Genomic DNA, 6,874 nt, shown 5'->3' on the forward strand with positions numbered 1-6,874 from the left:
GAGTTGACAGTGCCGGGAAGTTTAAGGTTAGCTAATAAAATTTGACCTTCGCTTGCTTAGATGAGGTAGTAAATGCCACGTTTGTTTTGTTTTACATTTTCCAGTGAGTTTTTGTTTGTTTGTTTGTTTTTCAAGCTGAGGATCCAACCCAGGGTCTTACGCTTGCTAGGCAAGCACCCTACCACTGAGCTAAATCCCCAACCCCTCCAGTGAGTTTTATTAGTAGTTGCATCCTGATTCTGGGTCCCAGAGAAAGAAGGAACGTCATATACCCAGGTCCCCCTTTTCTATCCAGGGAGAACAGTGTCAAGCCATGTCTTCCCGGGAAATGTACCTTCTGCCTGGTGGTCATCCCAGACTGAGACCCAGGATATGGGGCAGAGGGACCTGTGCACACTCGCACACACAGACATCACCCCTTGTGCTCACTATGTCTCATGGTGGCCAAAGTCCAGGCAGCTCTGCTGGAAGTTTCTGGTCTGGTTCTGGTTTTAGTTTGGGAAGGAGCTGTCAAAGGGCATTCTTTACTTGATTTTAGTCTTGATGACTTCAGACACGGTGCTGCCTCCTAAAGACACCCCAGAGCCGCATGAGCTCAGTGGGATCCTTTACAAAGATCCAGATCCCAGTTTTTAATTAGAAATATTTTAAAGTATTTGTGACAGAGATGGGAGAAAGACTTCAAATGGATAATAATTTGAATTCAGGTTTAGTTTTTGAGTTTGAGTTTCCATCCAATTTCTTTTTTTTTTTTAAATAAATTTATTTATTTTTATTTAGGCTTGTGTGTGTGTGTGTGTGTGTGTGTGTGTGTGTGTGTGTGTGTGTGTCTGCCACATGTATACAGGTGCTTTTGGAGGCCAGAAGAGGGCATCTGGTCTCCTGGAGCTGGAGTTACAGACAGTAACTGCCAGGTGTGGTTTCTGGGAATTGAACTCGGGTACTCTGGAAGAGCAGTATGTACTCTTAACCATGAAGCCATCTCTCTAGCCCTCCATCCAACTTCTTAACCCTTCTGGTTTTGTTTTCTTTTCTTGTTATTGTCATTGTTTTTGTTTTTTGAGACTAAGTCTTATGGTGTAGCCCTGGCCAGCCTGTAACTCACTCTGTAGACCACCAGGCTGGGCCTCTAACTCACAGATATCCACCTGCTTCATCCTCTCACGTGCTGGGATTAGAGATATGCGCCATGTCCCTGGTCTGTCTCAGCCTTTCTGGGTCAGCTGTTCTTGCTGTCACACTACTGTCTTGATTTGTGTGACTCTCCTGCACAAAGCCTGCTCATCCCCAGCCACTTGTCTAGGTAACTTGTAGTTTTGGAGGCACACATCTAAATTCACGCCTTTTAACCCTAAGGCCGCCGTGCTAACGTGTGAACGCAAACGAAGGTCTCCTTGCAATGCTATAGTAGCCTCCTTTTCCACTTGTGTTTGGGTGTCCCCACCCCGGCAAGTTCTCCACCCTGAGCGAGGGCAGGGAAGGACTCCCAAGAGGTCAAGGGATGGGTTGGTGTTCCTCCCGTGTTAGAACTGACAGTAACTAACAGTCTCCACAGAAAGAATGTGCTTATGAAAATTTGTACATCAGAAAAAACTCCTCCAAGTGGTGGGTGGGCAATTTAAGTTCCTACTGGCTTAGAGCCAACTCATCCATTCAACGATAAGAAACGGAAAGGGAAAAGTTTTGGTTCAAGCCACCCCATGCACCACTCACTTCCTGGGAGATGCAGGGGGATAAAGTAAGACTTTCTGGTTATTTCAGGCCCTCTCCCCTACTTTCCCTCTTCACACACCCTTGCCTGAATCAGACATTTTAGAGTGAGAAAGAAAGGCACTTTGTGTCTAAGGTTAATCAAGTTTCAGTACATTTTTTTTTTTTTTTTAACAAACTGGAATCACAGTAATCTTTTATTGTTGCTCTGATGTGTGGCTGTTGAAATCCTCAGCTGTGATCAATTAAGCTACTTATTAATCTAATTATCGTACATTCATCCTCGAAACTTTCATGTGACTTGAAAAGGCTATTCAACCTTTCCCTCCCCTCCTAGAAAGGGCTCAACCTTGCACCAATTAAGATCATTCTGAAGTAAGCCTTTAAAAAAGCTTTCCCTAATCACCCAATGGAACACGGAGCCGCAGAAGCGAACTCAGAGCGCTGGGAAAAAGTTGAGCATTCTTCTCTGTCTGAAAACTTTCGGGGTCTCATTGCGCTTGGAGGAAGACTTGATTTTCCTATTTGGTGGTTCTTTCTCTGACCTCCAAATAAAGTCCGTGTAATTACTGAGCAAATAAAGTTGCAGCATGTGTTTTAGAAATCAATTGCCACCCTTGGGCTATAGAAACCTAACAATGTACAGATTTGCTGGAAAATGCCCAACCCCAGCCATATGAACTAAACCCCGTACTGTATGTGTACAATGCAGTTCTGACCCTAAAGCACATATTTACTATGCAGATTCTCAAAAAGGGTTTCTGTTAGGACTTATCCATTGATATTAAAATGTCCCCGTACTAATATAGGTTCAATTTAGGATTAAAAATATGTTGCAAATGTATCATATCTTAAACATCCATTCATTGCCAAACGCCTCACTTCTTTTTCCATAAATGAGTGCATAAATGGAGCTGTTTTACATTCAAATTAAACTAGCTATTAATTTGAATGCAAAGCAGCTCAACATACAGGATGCAATTTCAATGACAGGTTTACCCCAAGACAGAAAGCAGGAAAAAGAGTCAACATGGGTAAGTCCAGGCACTTTGTCCTTTCCTCTTAGTGCCTGGCAAACTTGCTCACTGTGAATAGTTTTTGAAGTGAAGATTAAAAGAGTGGAATTATAAAGTATAATTACATTTTATTGAAACTGGAGAAATCAGAAAAAAAAAAATCCAGCAGGAAACTTTTAGTGAAACATGATGTGTGTTGTCATTATCATTAAAAGATAAAAGTTCCATACTGTTTTTATCTGTTTATTTGGAAGAAATCCAGCCTTTACAGTTATGCAGGAAACAAAAACGGGGAATGCAGGAGTAATTATTAAAACTGTGTGATTTGTTATCTCAGCTACTGTCTTTCCAAATGGTAATGCGATATCAGCAGCTGCAGCCGGTCCCGCTTTCCTCTATTAGTAAACAAGTGCTTTGGAGACCTGTGTGAGGCACTCTAAGCTCCCTACTCCCTAAAGTGCTGTCAGGCTTAACTACTAATCCATGGTATTTCAGAGCACTGGAAATTCATCTTTATAAAACCTGAACAAAAAAGGGAAAAAAGCCTGGAGGGCATGAGCTCCCTCTGGTGAGACAAATGACATGTTCATTTATTAATGAAACAATAACCCTGGAAAGAGGATCAAAGCACATCCCATCCTCACTTTACAATCCCCAATTTTCTCAGGCCAAACCAGTTAATTGAGCCATGACAATGGAATACTTAATTGTTGCCTTAAAGTTCTGAAGCAGCGACTTCTTCAGCATCGGTGTGAATCTCAGGATTATGATCCAACCGTAATGTAGTCAGACTGGAGCCGGTGGAATGTGATTCATCCCACATTCGGGAGCTCGACCGGCAGCCAAGGTGGGACCCGCTTGCAGTGGGCACCGGCAGGCACATCTGGCCGGATCTTTGACCGCGGCAGGCTGCTTCCACGTGATGCATGGCCGAGACTCAGGTTCCTTCTGATACGGAGAAGCCAGTCCCAGAATTGGGAAAAGCAGAGTCTGGGATTTGGTGGCATCGAGTCAGTTCTGGAGCCGCTGCTTTGGAAATGGTAGCCACCTACTCTCCCCGTGGGTTAGTCACCACCTGTGTTTGAGAGTGATCCCGCCTTTAAGTACAGTTGAAATAACAAATGCTGGGCCTGGAGGTGCAGGCCTGGAATTCCAGCAAAAGGGGCACAAGTTCAAGGCCTGTTTGTACTACAAAGAGAGTTCAACGCCAGTTTGGCAACTTAATAAGTGTATGCTAAATAAGTGCAGGGCCTGGGGATAGGGCCCAGTGGTCAAAGACTAGCTAACCTGTGTAAGACCCACACTGTTCAATCCTCAGTACTGCCCCAAATAAAAGAGTTAATGAATTACTAATTAATAAATACATGTAACTTCTATGCACTAATTCTGGATTCCATCAGGGTAAGCTTTTTTTTTGCACATGTACAGCACCTCTCCATGGTTTTATATGACCATGCTATTTTTCAAATTAAGCTAGACTGTCAGGCAAAGTATGAGACATGAAAGTTGGGGCTTCAAAAAATGCTTGTTGTTTTATTAGACAAGGAGAGGCATGGCATTTCGTAAGTAATCTCCAGGTTTTCATGTCTTGTACTCAAATTTTCTAGGCCAGCTTGACTTATTCTATGGAGCTATTGGGAGTTTATAAATGGCCTTTCTGCTTTGCACACATTCATGTTAATTCCTCAGGAGATCCATTTACGTCAATGAAAATCAACGTATAGAAAATAAGGCTGTAAACAGTAACAACTGCTCTGTTTTTCTTCCTTCCTTCCTCCCTCCCTCCCTCCCTCCCTCCCTCCCTCCCTTCCTTCCTCCCTTCCTTCCTTCCTCCCTTCCTTCCTTCTTCCCTTCCCTCTCCCTCCCTCCCTCTCTCCCTTCCTTCTTCCCTTCCCTCTCCCTCCCTCCCTCCCTTCCTTCCTCCCTTCCTTCCTTCTTCCCTTCCCTCTCCCTCCCTCCCTCCCTTCCTTCCTTCTTCCCTTCCCTCTCCCTCCCTCCCTCCCTTCCTTTTTTTCTTTTGGGACAAGCTCTCATATATCCCAGGCTGGCCTCAAACTCACTAAGTAGCTAAGGCAGGTGTGCTCCATCCTACTTGGTTTCTGTAGCCTTGGCGATGAAATCCAGGGCTTCAAGCATTCGAAACCAGCTCTACTACAGAGCTACATCCCCAGCCCCTCAAGAATACGTTTCTACATGACAGAGCATCTTCTGTCTTACTAGGGCCTTACTGTGAGGCAGAGTTTATTTTAGATGAATTTCATAATCTATAGCTAGGAGCCTTCTTCGTGATCTGTTTTTGAACCAACTGTATAAACTTCTTTCTTAGGTTATTAGACCTATCAATATTTTGTTTTGAGACAGGGTCTCACTGTGTAGCTCAGGCTGACTTCCCACTCCTAACTGTTTTGCCTGAGCACTGGGATTGTGGGTGTGTGCCACCACATCTGCCTTTAAACTGCCTAGGAAAAGATGGAGAAAATTTATTCATTCATTTATTTGTTTTTCAAGACAGAGTTTTTCTGTGTAGCCCTGGATGTCCTGGAACTCTCTCTGTAGACTAGTTTGGCCTCAAGCCGGACTGTGGTGGCACACGCCTTTAATCCCAGCACTCAGGAGGCAGAGCCAGGCGGATCTCTATGAGTTCGAGGCCAGCCTGGTCTACCAAGTGAGTTTCAGGAAAGGTGCAAAGCTACACAGAGAAACCCTGTCTTGAAAAACCAAAAAAAAAAAAAAAAAAAGAACAGTTTGGCCTCAAACTCACAAAGATTCACCTGCCTCTGTCTCCTGAGTGGTGCTGGGATTAAAGGTGTGTACCACCCACCACCACCTCACTTATTTTGGTTCATTTTTATTTTTAATTATTTGTGTGTGTGTGTGTGTGTGTGTGTGTGTGTGTGTGTTCCAGCACATGAGTGCAGGTACCTGAAGAGGCCAGGGGTGTCATATCCCTCTGAGCTGTGTAGTTACAGATGGTTGTGAGCCACCGGATGTGGGTGCTGGGAATTGAACTCAGGTCCTCTGGAAGAACAGTACATGCTTTTACCACAGAGCCATCTCTCCAGCCCTGAAATTTATTTATTTATTTATTTATTTATTTATTTATTTATTTATTTATGGAGATGAGGTCTCTTTGTATAACACCAACTGGCCTTGAACTGACTACATAGCCAAGCCTGGCCTTGTGTTGGGATTATGGGTATACTTCATCACATTTGGCTAGATATTTATAAAGAAATTTCTAGTATGTGATGGGGTACACCTCTAATCCCAGTCAGGCAGATCTCTGTGAGTTCAAGGCCAGCGTGGTCTACAGAGCAAGTTTCAGGACAGCCAGAAACTCTGTCTTGTACAAAAACAAACAAAAGAAAAACAAAAGACAGAAAGAAATTTCTATAATAAGGGCTTTGTTTTGAAAGACTTGAGCTTAATGATGGGTGTAAGGTATGTGTGCAGTCTCAGTACTCTGGAGGCCAAGGCAGGGGGGATCTTCTGAGCCCATGACTTGAAGATTAGTCTGGGCATCCATGAGGTACTGTCTCAAAAAAGAAAAGAGAGAGAGAGATGAGAGAAGGGAGGAGGGGGAGGGAGGGGGAGGCAGAGAGGGAGGGAGAGAGAATGTGCCACTTACTTTGGTTCCTTGTTTATAAAGTTTTCTACAGAATGATTGGACTACATCTGGTAGTGATGGTGATTCTAAGATCATAGTGCTGTTCTACACAAGCCCTTCAGGAGAACAAAGTCCTATTAGGGACTAGTCTGTGAGCTAGAGGGAGTCACCCACCAAGAGAGTCATGCACCAAGGGAGTTTGAAATGGGTCCCCACCCAAAGCTCAGCTGTCTCCCTCATTCTTCCCTCCTCCCATTGTTCTCTCTCCCCAAATACAGAACATTGATTTTTAAAAATACACACGAGGAAAGGTGCAGGGGTTTGGTCTGTAAATGGCTATGACATTGATGACAGTTCCAGCCAAGTCAGAGCTGAGACAAAGGGCTTGACAGCTGTAGAAAAGATGAATTTTCCTTCAGTTTAACTAATGTTTGTGTTGTTCATTCATCACTGAAACATTCATTCACGGCCAATGAGCCATTCGGTGGCAGGGATGGAGGCTGTACTACATGCATGCTATAAGCAGGACCACAGTTAGAGT

General features: G+C 43.9%; 1 pseudogene; it reads right to left on the bottom strand.

Moving 5' to 3' along the window:
• Window positions 1-287: 287 nt before the first annotated feature.
• LOC118590698 lies at window positions 288-3,654 on the bottom strand (annotated as a pseudogene).
• Window positions 3,655-6,874: the final 3,220 nt, after the last annotated feature.

Source organism: Onychomys torridus, chromosome 9 (assembly GCF_903995425.1).
Source record: "Onychomys torridus chromosome 9, mOncTor1.1, whole genome shotgun sequence".
Taxonomy (NCBI): domain Eukaryota; kingdom Metazoa; phylum Chordata; class Mammalia; order Rodentia; family Cricetidae; genus Onychomys; species Onychomys torridus.